A 20,026-nucleotide genomic window follows, 5' to 3' on the forward strand; every position below is an offset into this window, starting at 1 on the left:
CCACTCACCGATGCCACTCACCTCTCTCCCCTTACCTCCCCCAACAGATGTGACAACCAAAAATGCTTCCAAACATTGCCAAACATCTCCCAGGGGACAAAATCTCCCTTGGTTGAAAATCACTTCTTTAGGCTGAGATGAGGCCCTTTAGTGAGAGGGGAGAGAAGACTCAAAGATAGTGAGGAAAATGAGACTTTTTGTAGGATTCAGATATTATTCTCAAAGTTATTCTATCTATGAAAGTTATTCGAAGATTCTTATGTGTTTTTAGGAAATGGATTTTATTCCAAGCAAGTCAATATTACAAATATTATTTTAAAATGTAACTTATAGCTACTTTTCTACAGAAGTTCTTAATGGATTCAAGCCTTTGTCCTGGAGAATGCTGGTGGTTCATTCATTGTTTTCATAACTGCGGCACTGCCGGCCTTCCACTTGGAATAGCATTAAGTGGTATCTTGCTTTCTTCCCCAAAACTTTATAAACTGCTTTGATACACTGCTGAAAATACATTTTTAGCAGAATAACTTATTTTTTTTACTGTGATCCTCAAGTTAAAGAACCCACTTTGTCGTCTAGCTAGGAGAGCAACTGTTTTCAATCCGAATGTAACTGAGGCATGATTTTGTAGGTCTATTTTACCATGTGGCCACACAGGCTTGAAATATTTTGCTCCCAGGAAAATTTTAGTTTGCACACAATACTGACATTACCGAATAACCTGATAACTAAACTCCACATCTTAAGAGTGACTAGGAATTAATACACCTTAATCTGAAGCTTAAGAACATACCCTTATTTGGTGTTTACATCTTATCTTGACTTGTATTTTGCTCCTAAATAATAGAAAAACACTATAAATGGTGAGGGGGTTTTTTGGTGTGTGTTTGGTTTTTGGTAGCACACCCCAGGCCCCCTTCTTCAACAATTTATTTTGACGTCATTTATTGAACACTGACTGTGGGCGAGGATTTGTGCCAATTTTATGCAGATTTTATTTTGCAGCAAAATCAGATGCATTTCATTTAAAACTGTGCTGAATCTTTTCTCCATTATTTTGATATTAGTAAGGATTAACTACCACAAAAGTTATTGGTTTCTCCATCTATAAATGTAGGACAGAAATCAAGGAATAGGAGAAAGGGAATCTTCAAAAGGTAGGTTGGGTTTTTGTAAAGCCAAACATCTAGCATTATAAGATTAAAATATGTGGTGAAAATTCTGTTTCCTATCACTTTACTACTTGTGGACAAGTAGACAAAAAAACAGATGCTCTTGGGGTAAACTTTTATTTTTAGCTGGGTAGATGGCAAGCCCAGAAGGACATCATAGGTAAAACTCTTGAAATGTCTATAATTTCCGATGAGTTCTGGAAAAAATATATACTGTCTGGCTTACAAATGGTTCACCATATTTTCCCATATTTGCTACTGATTTATTAGTAATATGTTACATATCAGTAAATAGGGATAGCATAGATATCGCTCCTGCATTTAAGAATTTTAATTTTAACTTTAATTCACTTGCTTTTAGATTCTGTGTCTCTGATGTTACATGCTGGGCCTCTAATCTGGTGTTGATTTACTTGGCTGTGTAGGAGTTACATAAAATTATCCAGCAGATATAAGCCAGGTGCTCACAGCTCTTTACATATCAGGGACAACACTGGAAGCTTTCCAAGAGTAGGTGTCTGTGACCTATAGCAAGCATGACAAAGATGGCATGTGCGCTTATTTTCAGCGTCCCCTAGGCAAGTTGTCTCCACCCCACTCACCAGTCTCCTTGAAGCTCCCCCAACCCCCAATCCCAGTTACATTCCCTCTCTCCAGCCGTCCAAGAAAACTGTCTTTGGCAAGAGTCAGATCTATGGCCCCTTCCTGCACCAATATAGAGGATTTCCAGCAGCACCATGGCCCTCGTGCTCTTCCACTGCCGAACGCCATCCTCACTGCTGCCATGTGTGTCACCTCCTACACCTCTATCTGGTGGGAGTGGTACAAAGCACTTAGAACCTGGGAAAATTACTCTTCGAAGGTTTCTAACCTCAGCTCTATGTGTCACAGAAAACAATACATTTGCCATCTTTAACAAACAGTGTTATTTTAAAAACATTCTCTCTTGCTCTTCCTCTATTCTTTTCTTTTTATGTTGTTTCTAATTCTTGTTTCTTGATTATTCTTTTCAAGCAGGGAGAAGAAATAGGTGTAAACCAACTAGATTTTGGAGAAGGCGAGGAGACTCGCTAAAGGGGGGCACACGGGAGGATTATCAGCCTTAGTCTTGGAACAAGGCTGGTGCTGCCAGAACAGAAATTATTTGGTTGGCGTAGGAATGTGTAGCAGCAATCACAGAGCCACCAAGTGGCCAGAATCTTAGCAAGTGTTCCCTAGCTCTGGCAGCCAGCATTCCTGCCTTCCTGTCATTCACCGCTCTGGCGCCTGTGAAGCTGTGAGGCTGTGAAGGCTGCTGAGGAATGAATTGAGGAAGTACAAACAATTGTTATGGATTGAATTGTGTCCCTCAAATTCATGTGCTGAAGTCCTAACCCTAGTATCTCAGAATACGACCTTATTTGGAAATAGAGTCATTGCAGCCGTAATTAGTTAAAATGAGGTCGTCCTGGAGTAGGATGGGCCTGTAATCCAACATAACTGGTGACCTTATAAAAAGGGAAAATTGGGACACACACACATACACAAGAAGAATACCATGTGAAGACTGGAATTATGCTGCCACAAGCCAAGGAACTGTCAGAAGCTAAGAGAGAGGTTTGAATGATCCTTGCCTAGTGCCTTCAGAGGGATTAAGGCCCTGCCGACACCTTGATCTCGGACCTCTCGTCTCCAGAACTGTGAGACAATAGATTTCTGCTGTTTAAGCCACTCAGTCTGTGGTGCTTTGTTAAGACAAGCCACGTAAACCAATACAACTATGTAGCAATGATGGTGCTGTCCCAGTCTTGACTGGAATCTCCTTGGAGGGGTGCTGGTTCAATGGGGTTGAGAAGTGTGCACAGTCCAATCCAAACACCTAGAATGAAACCAGTGTGTATTGATAATAGACATATACATGTAAGGACATAAATAAAAATACATTTCAACAATTTCTAAGCAATTACATGAAGATAATAATTGCTGAAGCTACTTGCTCTGGTACTTAACGAAATGATAAAAACTTCTGGTTACTCTTGGTCTTCTTAAATGTCAAAGGATCTGTATCACCAGCTACCACGGCAATTCCAGGAGCCGAGCACTCCAGATCACCTCCTTCTATAATTCAGCTCAACCAACATTTACTAACCTGACTACATGCCAAGAATTCTAAGCAATGTCAGAGAATAAAGCAGCAGACACAATCCCAGCCCTTGAGTAGCTTGTTGTATAGTAACAAATAATTCAGGCAAAATTCTGGAGAAACTTTCATTTATTAACCTATACGGGATTCTATCCACTTACACCCAGGAATGTTTAAGACTCTTAGTTACAGGTGATGGAAGCACAACTCAAGCTGGCTTAAACACAAACAAATAGAACCCTGGGTAATTCGAGGGTGAAAAGATGACTCAGGTAGTGTATTAGTCAGGGTTCTCTAGAGAGACAGAATCAGTGGGAAAGAGAAAAGGAGGGAGAGAAGGTGGTAGAGGGAGGGAGGAAGGGGAGGACAGAAAGACAGAGAGAGAGAAGAGAGAAGAGATTTATTTATTTTAAGGCATTTTCTCCCGTGACTGGGAGGGTAATTTGTAGGGCAGGCCGGCAGGCTGGAAATTCGGGTAAGATAGAAGTTGTAGTCTTGAGTCTGAGTTCTGCAGGGCAGCAGGCTGGAAATTCTGGCAGTGTCTCGATGTTGCAGTCTTGAGGAGAATTCCTTCTTGGGAAACCTGTCTTTGCTCTCAAGGCCTTCAACTGATTGGATGAGGCTGCTCACTTCACGGAGGGTAATCTGCTTTATCCAAAGTCTACTGACTTAAATGTTAATCACATCTGAAAAAATACCTTCAGATAAATGTCTAGACTGGTATTTGACCAAACAACTGGGCACCATAGGCTAGGCAGGTCGACACAGAAATTAACCACCACAGGCAGAGGAGAGTCCGAGGAGTGCCCAAAGTCATCAGGAATACCCCCTCCCCATCTTCCTTGGAGGAGGCTTTGACTGACCGATCTTCCAGTCCATGCCCTGGTGAACCAATCAGTGTGGCCGAGGGAATGCATCTCCCTGGCTGCAGTGGAGAATGGGGAGAGAGGCTGCTGTGTTACAAAAGGGATGTTGAGCAGGCATCAGGAGCTGTTCAATGAGAAGGATCCCACCAACCAGGGGTAGGAGTGTAGTTTTGAAGGGAAAGAAAACATTTTGTGCAAATCTAGTGCTTAGGAACTTAAATGCGAGAAGGAGAAGGGAGAAAGGAGAGACTCTTTGGGAGAAACAAAGGGTTCTTGCTGGAATGCCCTATGTCCTCCTGCTGCTGGAGGTGGGGAGTTGTATCAGTGGTCACACCAGAGATCATATGCAACTGATGCACTTATATCTCATTACCTTGATTTAAACTCTCTTTGAATCTCAGGAAATTTTCCTTTGAGGAAAATTTATTTTTTCTCATTGATTTAAAGTCAGTAATTTCTGTCCCTCTCAGCACAGAATTGCTTTTAATTATAAACGCATGACATTTAAAATTATTTAAATACAAATATTTTTACACCAAGCGGTGTGGAATGTGGGGTGTGGGATGTGGGGATGGAAGCACTGAATTTTTTCCTGTGCAGAAACCCTGCTGGAAAAATATTTTCCCTTAGTCATCATTCCGAAAATCATTCCTCTCAGGGATGCTTGTTATTTAAAATTAAATGGAATTGGCATTTGGAGATTTCTGAATAATTTAGCTGGATTTGTTTCAGTGATTACCTAATGATTGCAAGTGGGTCAAGGCCTCAGTCATGTCGGGGAATTGATAAATGTCTTTGTTTATGTGGCCACTGTTCATCTGCCTTCCTCATCCTCATCTTCTGCTTTCACCCCCACAGCTGCTACCCACCTTCTCTCCACACTGGAAGCTCCTTGAGGACAGAGACTACTTGCACTCCTCTTATTCCCCAGCGTGTTCTCTCACTTGTAGTCTACACGCGTCAGTGTGTGTTGAGTTGCCCTGAACATTGATATCTGGGGAGCCTGAGCATTTAGGAAGGTAGAGAGTGCTATGATAGCTCTATGAATTCTCAGCAAACAAAGCTCCTTTAGAACAAAGTCAGCAGCATTATAACAACTACAGCTTTACAAATTTCTAGATGCACAGCTGCCACTGTTGGCAGCTGCATAGAACAAAAATCTTACATGCAGCTAATGTCTTGTGAAATACCGGAAACCAACTCTACCCAAAGTCTGAAGTGTGTTTTCTATATTCCCACTCTTCACCTGTTTTCTTTTAACTTCCCTTTTTTAACAACTCTCTCAACCATCCTTCCCTTTTCTATGTTCAAATCTCCCCTACCCTTTCCATTCCTTCCTCTGATCAAAATAGAAAGAACCTCATTTTAATCATTTTTAGTTGTAAGTTAATCAACTGATTATAATTTGGGATTAATGAATTTCATTTGATTTTTTATTTATTATAAAATGAAAGAATGTGTTACACTCTGAAAGGAAATCCAGGTATGAATAAGCAGGCGGGATGGTCCTTCTGTCCATCTACAGGTGCCTCCTTCCCTTTCTGCTTTCCTTCTTGAGGAGTGGGTGGGAAAGGGGCATAGATAGGGTCACCCTGAAGACCAACCCTAACAAGACAATGATTTTAATCCTTTGAGGGTGACTAGAGGGGATCAAATGGAAAACATGGTCATGGGCTTTTTCCTACCCCAAACACCTACTTCTGGGACCTGAACGGGGCTGTAGATCTTGACAATCCATTTCTCCACCTTGCCTTACTCCAGGCACTTTAAGCAATAGTCTCTTCCTTGGCCTCTTTTTCTTTCTTTTGAACACAGGCCAGTCCCCTCTCCCAACTTTAACCAAACTCTTTCCATCCATGAGCTTTAACAAAACTATCATGTGCCAACTCAGAGCATTGCAAATATTATTGCTAATCTGAACACACCTCTGCAAGATAGGTTAATGTTGTTTCCATTTTACACGAGAGCTTCAGAGAGGCAGGTACCATCTTCCTCCACAACACTAAGTGGCAAAATCAGGAAGCTTGGGTCTCTTCAGCTCCAAAGCCCAGATCTACTCCTGGCTGTGTTTTCATGCTGTCTGGGAGTCTGGCACTCATTTTTTAAAAATTTGATAACATTTTTCTACTGCTGCCGCCCTAACCTGACATCTTGGGCCACATCATTATGCCTCCTACATTATTTCTGCCTCCACCTGAATGTCTCTTGGGTACTTCACATTCCACGGGATGAAGACTGAGCGCAAAACTCAGTCTTTCATTCAATCAAGTCAGTTGCTTAAACTAGAAACATGGGACCCTTGACTTTTCCCTATTTCTCTTTCTCTTTTTAAAAAATTGGCCACCAACTCCTACAGATTCTTTTGCCCACATATACATACATATACGCATACATATATGCACATATGGTGCAGAGCCATGCCCAGACTCTCATTTTTCATTTTGCAAGAGTTCTGTTTTCTCATTCAACCTCCATGTTGCCATCAAAATATTTTTTTCTAAAATACACATTTAATTATGTCACTCTCTTGCTTATAAATTCACAGGATAAAGTGAATTTAACATGGCATAGATGACCCCTCACAATCTGTCCCTATTCCCATCTCAGTATTCCCTACCACAACTCTGACTCCCTGGCCCATCCCCAACCTACTACGTCCTTTGAGTCTATGCTTTTGCACCTGCTGAACTTTCATTTTCTTTTTCCACGTGGCCACCCCCTATTCACACACCAAATTCAAGTTCAAATGTCAGTTCCGCTATAAAACCCTCTCTGACTTCTCTGGAAAACTTGGTCCCTCTGCACTTCCACAGCTGTCGATACATACCTTGATTATAAGAACATGTAACATTGAACTTGAAGTGTCTGTTGATGGTGTACCTCTCGCCCCTACTAGACAGAGAACTCTATATGGGCAAAGATCTCGTATGGTCTCTGCTTGGAACTCAGACATCTTGCGCTGTTTCTGGCACATAACATCCACAATAAATATTGTTGGGCTGGATTTAATTGAGTGTATCTGAGGAACAAGGGTCTCGTAGTGTCCACTTTCCAGCCTTGTGCTTGCCACTTAAATACCTACTCACAATTAAGCTGAGGCCTGAGCAAAATAGGCAAGATTTCAAAGTTTGTGTGTCTGTGAACTCTTCTCTTTTTAGTTCCTTTTTCCTACCAGTAACAGCCCCTCTCCTCCTTTTAGATTCTCAGGAACCTCCCATATTTTTGCTCTGTCCCCTTTCCCAAATCAGAAAGGATCTAGAATCATCACTTGTATCCAAAAGGAAACTTGCAGCTCTGCTGCTGGGATCCTGGGCAGGTTCTTAACCTGTGTGAAACTGTTCCCTCACTTATAACATGGAGATGACAATACCTGCCTCCTAGGGTTGCCATGGAGATTCAATAAGAAACTCTAAGTAAAGCATTAGCACAATCCCAGACACATAATAATGGCCCAATTAGTGTTAAAAGAAAACTGCCTTATTTATACCGAGATGCTAATTCTTCCCAATGTATTTACTTAAACATTGCTACTTAACTGCAGAATGAATTATCTCTTATTAAAGAAACCTATTTGTTTAACTAATATCTCCTGATAACTTCCTTAATGTCTTGCTTCACACCTGGGAACACGGAAAGAAAGACTGGATCCCACCACTTGGGAGCGGGATTTCCCACCTGTGTGATAAGATCAGCACTACAGGGGCTTACATGTGAAGTGTTTCCAGAGTTCAGAGGAAGGCACGTGGCGCAGAGAGGCCCATTAGGGCTGGAGTCAGCCAGAGGACCATATTGTCAGAGGAAACGTGCAGAGACAGAAGTCAGACGGGGTTTGAGAGGATAAATGACAAGTCATTTGGTTCAGCTGTAGCTTGGGTGTGTGTAGGAGAGGGTGAGTCAGAAAGATGAGGCTAGAAAGATAAGCAGGTGGCCAATCCTCAGGGGCAATAGCAAGTGGATGGGGAAGGTGTGGGCTGGGGTTCTTCTAGCCTGGTAAATCTCAACCGTGTTTGCATATGGGGATCATGGGGAGCTTTTAAAAATACCACGGAAGGTAGGTCCCTAGACAATTAGATATAAATCACTATGGGTGGAACTGAAACACCATTTTTTTTTAAAGCTCCCAAAGTGATTCTAATATGCAGCTGAAATTGAGAAGTGCTACAATCTAGAGCCTGAAATCACACCAACCCAAATTTGGCTGCAAAGGTAACTAAATGTAGTCATGGACCTTTAGGATGGGGGAAACTGAAAGCACATCTGATCCTACCCCTGGATTTTCTTAATTAATTAATTTCTTATTTTGGTAAAATATACATAAAATTGGTCATCTTAAACATTTTCAAATGTATATTTCATTGGCATTAAGTACCGTCACATTATTGTGATCATGGCCACCACCCATCTCCAGAACTTTTTTATTATTCCAAAATTAAACTCTATATCTGTTCAACACTAACTCCCCGTCCCTCCTCCTCCCAGCCTCTGGCAACCACCACTCTACTTTTTGTCTCTGTGAATTTGACTACTCTAGGTACCTCATGTAAGTGGCAGTATACAGTATTGTCCTTTGGTGACTGGCTTATTTCAACTAGCATACTGTCCTCTAGGTTCATCCATGTTGTAGCATGTGTCAGAATTTCTTTCCTTTTTAAGGTTGAATAACATTCCATTGTATGTATAAACCACATTTTGATCCATTCATCTGTTCATGGACATTTGGGCTGTTTCCACCTTTTGGCTATTGTGAATAATTCTTCTATGAACATGGGTGTACAAATATCTGTTTGAGTCCCTGTTTTCAATTTGGGTATATACCCAGAAGTAGAATTGCTGGGTCATATGGTAATTCTATTTTAATTATTTGAGGAACTTCCACCATTTTACACTCCCACCAGCAATGCACAAGGGTTCCAATTTCTCCACATCCTCACCAATTCTTGCTATTTTTTTGTTTTTTGGTTTTGTTTTCTTTTATGATAGCCACCCCAATGAGTGTGAAGTGGTATCTCATTGTGGTTTTGATTTCCATTTCCCTAACAATCAGTTGAGCATCTTTTTATGTGTTTATTGGCTATCTGTATACTTTCTTTGGAGAAATGTCTAAGTCATTTGCCCATTTTTTAATTGGGTTGTTTGTTTTTTGTTGTTGAGTTGTAGAAGTTCTTGATATATTCTAGATATTAGTCCTTTATCAGATATATGATTTGCAAATATTTTCTCCCATTCCATGGGTTGCCTTTTCACTCTGTTGATAGTGTCCTGTGATGCACAAAAGTTTTTAATTTTGATGAAGTCCAATTCATCATTTCTTTTTTTGTTGCTTGTGCTTTTGGTGTCATAACCCCTGTGTTTTATAGATGCACAAGCTCAGTCCCGCAGGTTGGGCTCGCCAGGGAGCAGACTAAGATGGAGCCTGGCGCATAGAGTGTACTAGGCAGGGCTCTTACAGCACCACCCGCGGAAAGGAAGGGGAAGAAGCATGGGCAGCGGGAGAAGTTGGGCTGTGATGAAGTCTCAGGGAAAGCCTCAACTGAGCCCCACAGTGAACTCTGAAGCTGAGATGGACCTTCAGAGATGTCCTTTGTCAGGTGAAGGAGATGGCCTTTATATCTGACCAGTCATTGGCTGTGGAGTGCCACAAGAAAGAGCTGTGACTGAGGGGCAGGCAGCTCTCTTCAGCCCGGACAATTCTAAAGAAGGCTGACAACTGAGGGCTGTTGGCCATCAGCATGCCTGGCATCTGGGGGAAAAGACCTTTATTCCTGGAAGGGGATCTGGGTGACATATCACACCATTCACTATAGCTTCAAAAAGGTCTCTTCTTGCTCGCTTTGGTCTCCTGGTGCTGGGATGCCATTGGCACTTTACTATAATTTAGAGAAGAAGCTAAGGTCTCCAGGAATCCCCAGCCTATTCTTGCTGGGCCGACCCCTCCCTTCCCTTCTTCACCCTGCACTTGCCATCCTGGTCTCCCTCTTCCCGATCTACAACACAGTAATGTTACTGTTGCCCTTCTGTGAATGTTTAATGTCATGACCCAGAGTTCCTGCCGCCTCAAGCCTTTCGTCACCCAAGGCACAACGAGTGGAAATGGGAGCAGAAAGCAGTTTCCCAAATCCTGGAGTATGGGCGGATGGGATGAAGCAATAGCAGGGCAATGCCAGGATGAAATACTTCGGCACAGAGAATCCCAGGCCAGGAGCATGGGCTCAGGCACCGAGGGGCAGATGCTGAATCAAATAAGCATGCATATGACGAGAAAGCTAAGAAGGAAGAGGATGATGTTTAAATAGTGCTTGGCATTAGGAACTAATAAACACGGGCCTTAGTTTTAGATGTTGGAGAAATGGCAAAATGAGAAGAAAAAAATACAAAGTTAATATTTATGTCTATGATGCAGCACAATAATTCAGTATATAATAAACTGTGTCAAGACTTTAATGTGTTAAAATGAAATCCTATCTCAAGTTGTAATTGATTAGAACTGTAAACTCTTACACACAAATACGGGGCTTCATAAACTGTGGTTCACGTGGCCCGGCGACCTGCTCACCACCCCAAACCATCAGAGGGAATGCTCACCGCCGGGATGAAGGACTGTACTTCCGGGTCCCTCCGCAGGCCCCTTGGCTCTCACAGATACAGGACCCATGAGCTGACTTCCTAATCTTAACGCTGCGACTTGCTTCTCATAAACATTGCTCCTTAGTAACATTATCTGTGTACTATTACTATGTTTTGTGACTTTTTTCCTAAAAATAATTTTTAGGATATTTGAATAATTGGATTTATGAACACTTCAATTCATAGCCCTTAGGTAGCCCACTTCACTTCAGTTTTAATTAAAGTCCAAGGCTTTTATGTCATCTGAAGCCAGGCTCTATTTGGAGGCTCAGTAATATTTTTTTCTGAGAAGTATTGTTGAGAAAGTATTATCTATTTGGAAATGGTTTGGGGCAATCCAGATGGAACACCAAAAGTGGATTTTATGTTCTTCCTTTCACTTTCTACTCCTGTGGTTTTAAGGATGCCAGAATTGACCTCCACTCCCACCCTACAGCATCCTACCCACACTTGCCCACAACTAACTTACGCCTATCAGAGAGATTAGGAACATACACTGATTGGAAAACATTTCACCTGCACAGAATTCCACTTGACCTTGATTTAATTTGAATGTCATTTCCATTTCTTGCTCTAACCCTATGTGCCCTATCTACATCCTCAGACTAAGAGAACATAATATTTCTCTGGGGAAATTTACTCAGAAGGAACCCCCAAGTGCAAATTGTCTGGAAAATAACAAGACTATACATTTTTTAAAAACAAGTTTTGATGTTTCCTTTAGGCTAGAGTCTCATCTCTCTTAGGATAGCCGTGTGGGAACTCAATGATTTCTTTGGTTGCAGTACAGGCTTCTTTGTCCTCATCACCATGATTATCACTCTTAAGTTTTCAGCCTACATTTTTATGATTCAATCTTGGAAATGGTTTTTAGAGTTTCACGATCATTTCCTTAATTGTTTCAGTTTTCAGGCTTTTTCTATGACATTAGCTATTGTCCTTTCTTTAAACTGCCTGAAAATCAGGACTGAAATTTTATTGTCAAGTAGCTAAATGGAAAATCCCTTTCCTGGGATTTTTAGGGAGGCCACATGAGAAACCTCTGGGAATGTGCTGTTTCATGATAGAGCTAGGTCAGAAGCCCAAGACCCGAGAGCTAGGTCAGAAGCCCAAGACCCAAGCAGGTTCTCCCCTTTGCTCTCAACTTAGTGTGATAACTCATCAGGCTTTAGCAAAATCATCCTGTCTTTCCACTGCTTTGACTCACTGTTTGCTTAGTGTGGCCCAAATTACAAGTCAAGCCTCACCTCCGTTTGTCTATCAGTTCTTTACCCTTTGCCAGGTGTTCTAGGCAGTTCCTTGGTTCTTATCATCAGTTCCTAGCAGTACTTGGAGTCTCCAGGCCAGCATGGAGCACTACAAATATATTTCTCACAGACATCAATGGCACTTCATGAGAGATACCCAAACTCCCGCACTGAGACCCGAGGAAAGTATAGTACTGCTGTGCGTTTTGTGTATCCCAGTCCCTACTTCTTCCATCACCCCTCCTCTCCTCCCTCCCCAAGCAGGAGTTATTAGATAGGGATAAATGACATCATCTTTAGACAAAGGAGGTCATTCCCACTTACCTAACTTCTAACTTACTCTGAGATTGGGCTATAGTTTCATCTAAAAGCAGAGGAAGTTTCTTTGTTCTTTTAAAGTCCTTTTATCCCTACAATTCTTCCAAAAATGTTGGGAGTTGGAGGAATGGGAATAAACAAAGAATCATCTCTCTTCTATCAAAGGTAGCAAAGCCGGTTCTCAAAATTCAAAGGGCAGAATTGGTCTTGCTATTAAGACTCAAGCAACCCATTTGTTACTAGGCTCTGAAAGCACGAGGGCAACTTTAAAGATTTTTTAAATGTATGGTTTGCTTTTTAGAGTGTAATTGTCATACATAAATAATGCAAGGCAGAGTCAAAGCTGAGGTGTGTGCAGGATCAGTTCCAGAAACAGGAGACATGTGGTGTTTCTATTCTGCTAAGGGAGGTTCGTGGGGCAGCCCAGGGCAGTACTGATTGGTCCCCAGACATTACACAGAGCTAAAGGGGAAGTGCAAAAATCTGAGAGTGAGAGATGAACACTGACTACTGGGGAAAATGGCAAGCTAAGAGGCAATAGGAAGTTTGAGAATAGTTAGAAAATAGAAGTTAGAGAATAGCACCAAAGCCATTCAATTAATTCTGCCATACTGTGTCTTCCATGGCTGGGACTGTTTTTATCTGGGTGGCCTGTCCTGTGCTGGCTCTTGGGCCTCAGCTTCTTAAAGGTACCACTTAGCACCTGGCAGCTCGTATACTGTAAACTGATGATGTTGTCTCGTTGTTATCATTATCATCACCACCACCAAATCAGCAATTCTTTTTCCAGGATGTAGAGCAAGTCCTAATTTACCAGATCCCCTGAGAACTAAACTCTCAGTTGGATCTGATAATGTCTTTTCTTCTTAGAAGTTTGTTGAGATGGTTTTCTAGAGTTGACAGCTTTACTAACTTCCTGCAGCTTATTTTATATAATATCCATGGCATATGTGATATTGAAATTTATGTGCAAATGTACTGCATCCTACAAGCTTAAGGATAGTGCAGAAACAAGCTATTATATTTACCTACCACAATCAGTTGATTGCTCTCAAGTGGTGAGAGATAAGGAATGCTTGGGGGATAGGAAAAGAGAGATATAGAAAAGTCCTTCTGCAACATGCAGCCTTTCCCAGAAAAAACGGATAAGCTGTCTCCAGTGGATATTGTTTCCACATATTATTCCAATATGAAAAGGACGTGAAGTCCCAAAAGAACTTTCAGATCTCATTAGTTTTAACAATTCAGCCCTGCTCATCAATGGCGTTTAAAGAGAGCTATACAGGGAACTTCTTGAGCCTGATAAAGTTCATCTACAAAAAACCCACAGCTAACATCATAAATGATGGTGAAAAACTGCTTTCCTTCTAAAGCTAGGAAAAAGACAAAGATATCCACTCTTGTCACTTCTGTTCAATACTGTGCTGGAGGCTCTAGACAGGGCAATTAAGCAAGAAAAAGAAATAGAAGCCATTTAGATTGGAAAGAAAAAAGCAAAACTATCTCTATTTGTAGATGCTATGATCTTGTATATAGAAAATCCTAAGGAATCTAAAAAAATATTAGAATTAATAAACAACGTTGAAGGTTTCAGGATACAAGATCAACATAAAATGTCAATCTATTTCTATATACTAGCAACAAACAATGTGAAAGTGGAATGAAGAAAATAATTTCATTTACAGTAACATCAAAAAGAATAAAATAGGAAAAAATGTAACAAAATAAGTAAAGATTTGTACACTGAAAACATCACTGAAAGAAATTAAAGAAGATCTAAATAAATGGAAAGACACCCAGGTTCATAGATAGGAAGACTCAATATTGTTAAAATGGTGGTACTCCCCAAATTGATCTACAGAGTCAATGTAATACACAGCAAAATTTTAGCTGGCTTTTTTACAGAAATTATCTCACACTTCCCTATTTTAAAACCTACTACAAAGCTACCATAATCTAGACTGTGTGGTAGTGGCATAAGGCTAGACATAGATTAATGGAATAGAATTGGCAGTCCAGAAACAAACCTTTACATTTACGGTCAATTGATTTTCTGTAAGGTAGCCAGTCAAGACAATTCAAGGGGACAATTAGATATCTACCTGCAAAAGAATAGACTTTGCATCATACAGAATAACTGCCTCAAAATGGATCAGAGACCTAAATGTAGGAATTAAATTTACAACACTCTTAGAAGAAAACATAGGGATAAATCTTTGTGACCTTGGATTAGGCAACGGTTTCTTAGATATGACACCAAAAGCACAAGTAACAACAACAAAAGAAGATAAATTGGACATCTTCAAAATCAAAAACTTTTGCGCTTCACTTCAAGAAAGGGAAAAGACAATTTACAGAATGAAACAAAATATCTGTGAATCACATATGTGATAAGGGACTTAGATGAGAAAATATAAAGAATTCTTAAAATTCAACAGTAAAACGGGAAGTAACTCAATAAAAAATAGGCAAAGGACTTGAACAGATATTTCCTCAAAGAAGATATACAAAAGACCAACAGTCACATGAGCAGAGGCTCAAATCATTAGTCATCAGGGAAATGCAAATCAAAACCATAATGAGATCCCACTTCATACCCACTAGAATGGCTACTATAAAAAATTTGGACAATAACAAATATTGACAAGGATATGGAGAAATCTGAACCCTTATTTTTTGTTGGTTGGAATGTAAAATGATGCAGTCACTTGGGAAGACAGTCAGTTCCTCAAAAAGTTAAACACAGAGTTTCCATATGACCTAGCAATTCTAGTTGTGGATATACATCCAAGAGAATTGAAAACATACGTCCCCATAAAAGCTTGTACACTAATAATCATAATGGCATTATTCATAATAGCTAAAAGGTGGAAAAAACCAAATGTCCATCAACTGATGAATGGATAAACAAAATGTGGTATATTCATACAACAGAATATTATTTGGCATAAAAGAGGAATGAAGATGGCGCCAACCCGGTAGCATAGTGGTTAAGTCGCATGCTCTGCTTCGGTAGCCTGGGGTTCGCTGGTTTGGATCCCAGGTGTGGACCTAGGCACCGCTTATCAAGCCATGCTGTGGTAGATGTCCCACATATAAAGTAGAAGAAGATGGGCACAGATGTTAGCTCAGGGCCAATCTTCCTCAAAAAAAAAAAAAAAAAAGGGAATGAAGATGGGTGAACCTTGAAAGCATTATTCTGAGCGAAAGAAGCCAGACACTAAAGGCCACGTATTGTATAATTCCATTTATACAAAATGTTCAGAAGAGGCAAATCCATAGAGATAGAAAGTAGATTAGTGGTTGCCAGGAGCTTGGGAGAGGAGGAATAGGGAGTGCCTCTCAGTGGGTACAGGGCTTCTTTTTGGGGTGATGAAAATGTTGTGGAATTTGGGCTGATGGTTGTATAACTTTGTGAATATACTAAAAACACTGAATTGTACGCTTTAAAAGAGTAAATTTTTTGGTATATGGATTACATCTCAATAAACCTGTTGTTTGAAAAAAAGAAAGAAAGAAAAATAAAGGGAGCTGTACAGAACTAACCTGTGATGGCTCAGGTCACCGGCACCCCTGACAGTTTCAATGCTGTCAGGTATTTACACTTATTAGCTTGTGTTTAGTTGTGCTTTTTTTAAAAAAAAATTTTCAGCTTTAATCCAAGTCATCCAGCCAAATAGATTTTCAAGCATGTGTTTCCAACATATCTGAGTCCATGGCCAAAGGATCCGGATTCAGATAGGAAATCAAGACCAAATTCATTCTAGTCATAGATTAACAGATAGATGGCCTCTAGAAACCCCAATACTTCTCTCTTTCAAACATGGTGACATATCATTATTATACAGATGATAGGTTCCCTTTAGGGCCAGGTTAATATCCTGAAAATAATAATCAGTTTAAAAGTTAGAATGAATAACAAATGGAATGAAGCACATGCAGACATTCAAATGTACCCTGAGGGGTGCCCTTTTATGTTACCATATTAAGAGCATGTACAGAAAAAAGAGCTGTCCCTGTGGGTGTATAATAATTTTGGGTAGTTACACAGCACCCTTCTTTTGAATTGCTCAGAATGCTTTATAGCATCTACTTCAGCAATTGTCACAACATCCTCGTGGGTGGCAGGCATTGTGCTAAAAGTTGTGCTGCAGGTCAGACACCCAAGGGACACACAGTTTTCACTGGAGGCTGGAGCACAGGTAGGCATGAAACCCAGATGGTCCATCTAATAAAGCCTCATCATCCGACCCCAGGCGCATCTTCTTGGACTGATAACCTCTCTAACCAATGATGGTTTTGAGTCCCCATTGTTCTGGATTTTCCAAGTGTGTCTGCCATATCCTAAACAGATGGTCAGTATCACACAATATGACTGTTTTTGACGGTAATAGGATCACATGGCTAACACTTCCTGAAAAAAACTGGATTAGACATTGAAAATTGGACCTCGGGTTTTTTTTTTTTTCATTTCATTTCCTGTTTCATTTCCAGAAAAGCACAGGAATATTGAAAGTTTATAAAGAGTATCTTAAAATGGATTAATATCTACATTTGTAACGTGGCATACAATTTTAGAAGTTTAGAAGAACCTATAAGACAAAAAATGCTTCTTTTAGACAGCAAAAATAGAGAGGCGAAGAACACAGCCAGTGTCACCTATACAATATTTGGGTCTCAGCTTCCTCATTTGTAAAATAAAAGTTTGGATTAACTGACCTCTTGGGTCTTACGCAGCTATTTGATGTGGTGATTTTATGAAATTTTCCCTGATCAACTCAAAGTTTGGGTGGGGACACGCGTGTAGGGACAGCGTCCATCTTATTTACCAGGATATTCCCCGGGTTTACCACAGGGCCTGGCACACAGCATGTGCTCAAAAATACTTTTTAATAAATCAAAGTCTACAGCATCTTATTTTATATGATTTTCTTGACTGTGAGGCCCTACAGTTGAAGTTAAGTTATATAACGACCCCTCCCAGGAAGCTAGCTGTTGTATTGGCAATGTGTTTTTATTTTTCCAGATTTCTTTCATTCCTAATTTACTCTGACCATTCACAAAAGGATATTAAGCTTTGAAGATTTCCAAACACTTCTGGTGCGGGAATTTCTCCAAGCATTCGTACGTTTCTCACTAAATTTTAAAAGGTTATTTATATCTGCAGTATTTCTGGCATTTAACAAATAATAACATTCATAATACATCAACACTTACGTCATTGGTTTTCCCTTAAAAAAAAAAATTTCAACATCTTCCCTGGTTTTATTTCCCTCATCTCCATTAGTTACCAGGGCCGACTCTCTTCTTTTTATTGCCAATATTCCTCCAGAAAACTTAGAGGAGGTGACCTATTTGTCCTTGATTTTTGCTTCCAAAGATGCACCACTGAAGAATAGGAGCTCTTTATAGAATGCACGCGCTTCAGGGGCATCTGTCTCTGTCTTTAACTTGACAAAAATAAGATAATAAAGTTATGTGTTTCCTTCACACATTTAAAAGCCAGAAATAGATTTAGACGTACATTTCTCAATCCGTGTGCCAACCTAATAAGCAGAGCGAAACAGACTGCGCGAGGAGGCCGCCGCCGCCGCCCTCGCTCCTGCTCGCCTCCTCCCGGCCCAGCCCCGCCGGAGCCCCACCAGCTGCTCCCCTGGCAGCTGCACACTCGCCTCTGGGGCTGTCGGCCGCCTCGTGTTCCCGGGTGTCCCTGAAATCACAGCGTGACTTTGGAGTCCTTTGACATCACTGAATTTCCGCAGATTATTTACTCCATTTTAGACTCGTCACACTACACCATCCGGAAGGGCTTGGAGAAGGCGCTGGACCAGCAGACTGTGCTGCGATGTCCTGGGCACCCTCAGTCTCCCCTTAAGGCCGAGGTCAAGAGAAGTGTTCGAGGTGCCCAGAGAGATGGGCCTGATGGGGTACGTCCATCTGTTATGGCTCTTCACTCTTCAAGGAAGGAACCCTCAGAGACTTCTGAGAATATAGAGCCCAACAGTACAACTGGGTTTTAACTAGCAGTGTAGACAGTGCACATTTTTCTGAAGAGTATCCCCCTGGCCCGAGTTAGGCAGATCAGAGTCTTTCTGACAGGACTTTGGAATTGACACAGAAATGCTTATCTCTGTCTGTCCTCGTTACTCTGACAGAAAAGATGTACATTGGGCTGTGGATCAGCAGTGACTGGGGCTATGTGCCTTGAGGGAGCGAAAACATCTGCAGAAAGAGAAAGGGAAAGAAAAATAAATCTACAGAGAGAAGAGCAGAGAAGAGAAAGAGAGAGTGCATGCTTCCTGGCTTCCCACAGTTTTCCTGGCTCTTGGCTCTAGTCCCTCAGGAGACTGGGCTGCCTCTGCCCTCGGCCTGAGGTTCACTTCTCTTATCTGTAATGAAAAGTCTTTCCTAAAGCATTGACTTCGCAAGTTTTCTGACAACAAAGCACAATCATAGTTCTTTTATCAAGTTCAATTATCCAAACTGTCAACATCTGAAGTACAGTGAAGAACCCAGAAGTAATCATATGACATATTCAAGTAGTAGAAGGAATGTTTTGGTCCGAAATGATGCAGAGCATCACTCCCAGCTGTGCCTGACCCTGCCAACCTACCTTCCTCAAAAGACAGTAAGTCACCAGACATCTATTGGGCAGCCACTACATGCTCTGTACCAGGTCAAATGCTGAAGGGTTGAAAGCCATCAAGACACAGCCCTGCCTCCTAGGAGTTTCAAATCTAGTGGGGAAGTTAGATAAGCAGCTGATGTACACTGATGCACTCTGGTGAAAGAATCCAGTCTTCTTTAAGATTGCTCTCAAGGAAAACCTCAGTGTGGATTCAGAAAGGATAATACTACTTTGTGGATTTTATCTGTTTAATATTTCAAGAGGCCAAGCATGAGTTTCCGCTACAAAAATCTGAGGAATTTGTAAAGAATGACTCACTTAGATTCCCCTGAAGATGTTGGATGAGTTTGCAGAGTTCTAGATGAGGAAGAAACAGTGTCTTCCCAGACACTCAGCTACCCAACCAGATGAAGCAGATTACAGACAATTTAACTTCCCTCCGCCGGTTGTGTGGAATGGGTCACACAGCACACCACCAACTTCGATATGATCGTGTTGACTTTTTGACCAGGCTGCCTATGCTCACAGGATAGCAAAGTTCTTTTTGTCAAGGAAACAAACCTTATTTAGACACTTCGAGAGACTAGTGATAATATCAAGAGATTTTATAAGATTAATATATAGAAATCTCTATATCAATATTTTTACTACTTTTATATTGATTATGCATCAAAGATCATACACTCTGTTTTCAAGGTAATTTGGTATATAGGGCTTGTAAAAGTAACTTCTCTTTATAAAATAACACATATTTATTGCAGAATATTTGGGTAATATAGACCATATTGTATGGCCTAATCCACAAAACCATTTTATTCCTATAGTCATAACTTTTATTTTTATAATTCCTTAGATCCTTACTCACCCTATCAGCAGAAAGTCAAATACATACTTTCCCCAAATTGTCTAAAGACTCCAGAGGCTTAGTCCAGAGGAGGACAAGGGTGAGCTGTGTTTCCAATGCCAGGTCTAGAAGGAATTGGTCCAGAGAGAAAGGTCTAGACCCCTTTACTAGAGCACAGCCCATGCTGTGGCAATGCCCATGCCGG

The 20,026-nt window shown here is 40.9% G+C and overlaps 1 long non-coding RNA gene across 1 annotated transcript in view; it reads right to left on the bottom strand.

Annotated features, from left to right (window-relative positions):
* Nucleotides 1–3,067: 3,067 nt before the first annotated feature.
* The window catches only part of LOC106828802 (uncharacterized), a 29,722-nt gene continuing 12,763 nt past the window's right edge, over nt 3,068–20,026 (bottom strand). Inside the window, exon 3 of the long non-coding RNA XR_011502944.1 lies at nt 3,068–18,571. This is a non-coding gene — a long non-coding RNA (uncharacterized lncRNA). The remainder of the gene's footprint in view (nt 18,572–20,026) is intronic.

The sequence above is a fragment of the Equus asinus genome, chromosome 4 (genome assembly GCF_041296235.1).
Source record: "Equus asinus isolate D_3611 breed Donkey chromosome 4, EquAss-T2T_v2, whole genome shotgun sequence".
Taxonomy (NCBI): Eukaryota; Metazoa; Chordata; class Mammalia; order Perissodactyla; family Equidae; genus Equus; species Equus asinus.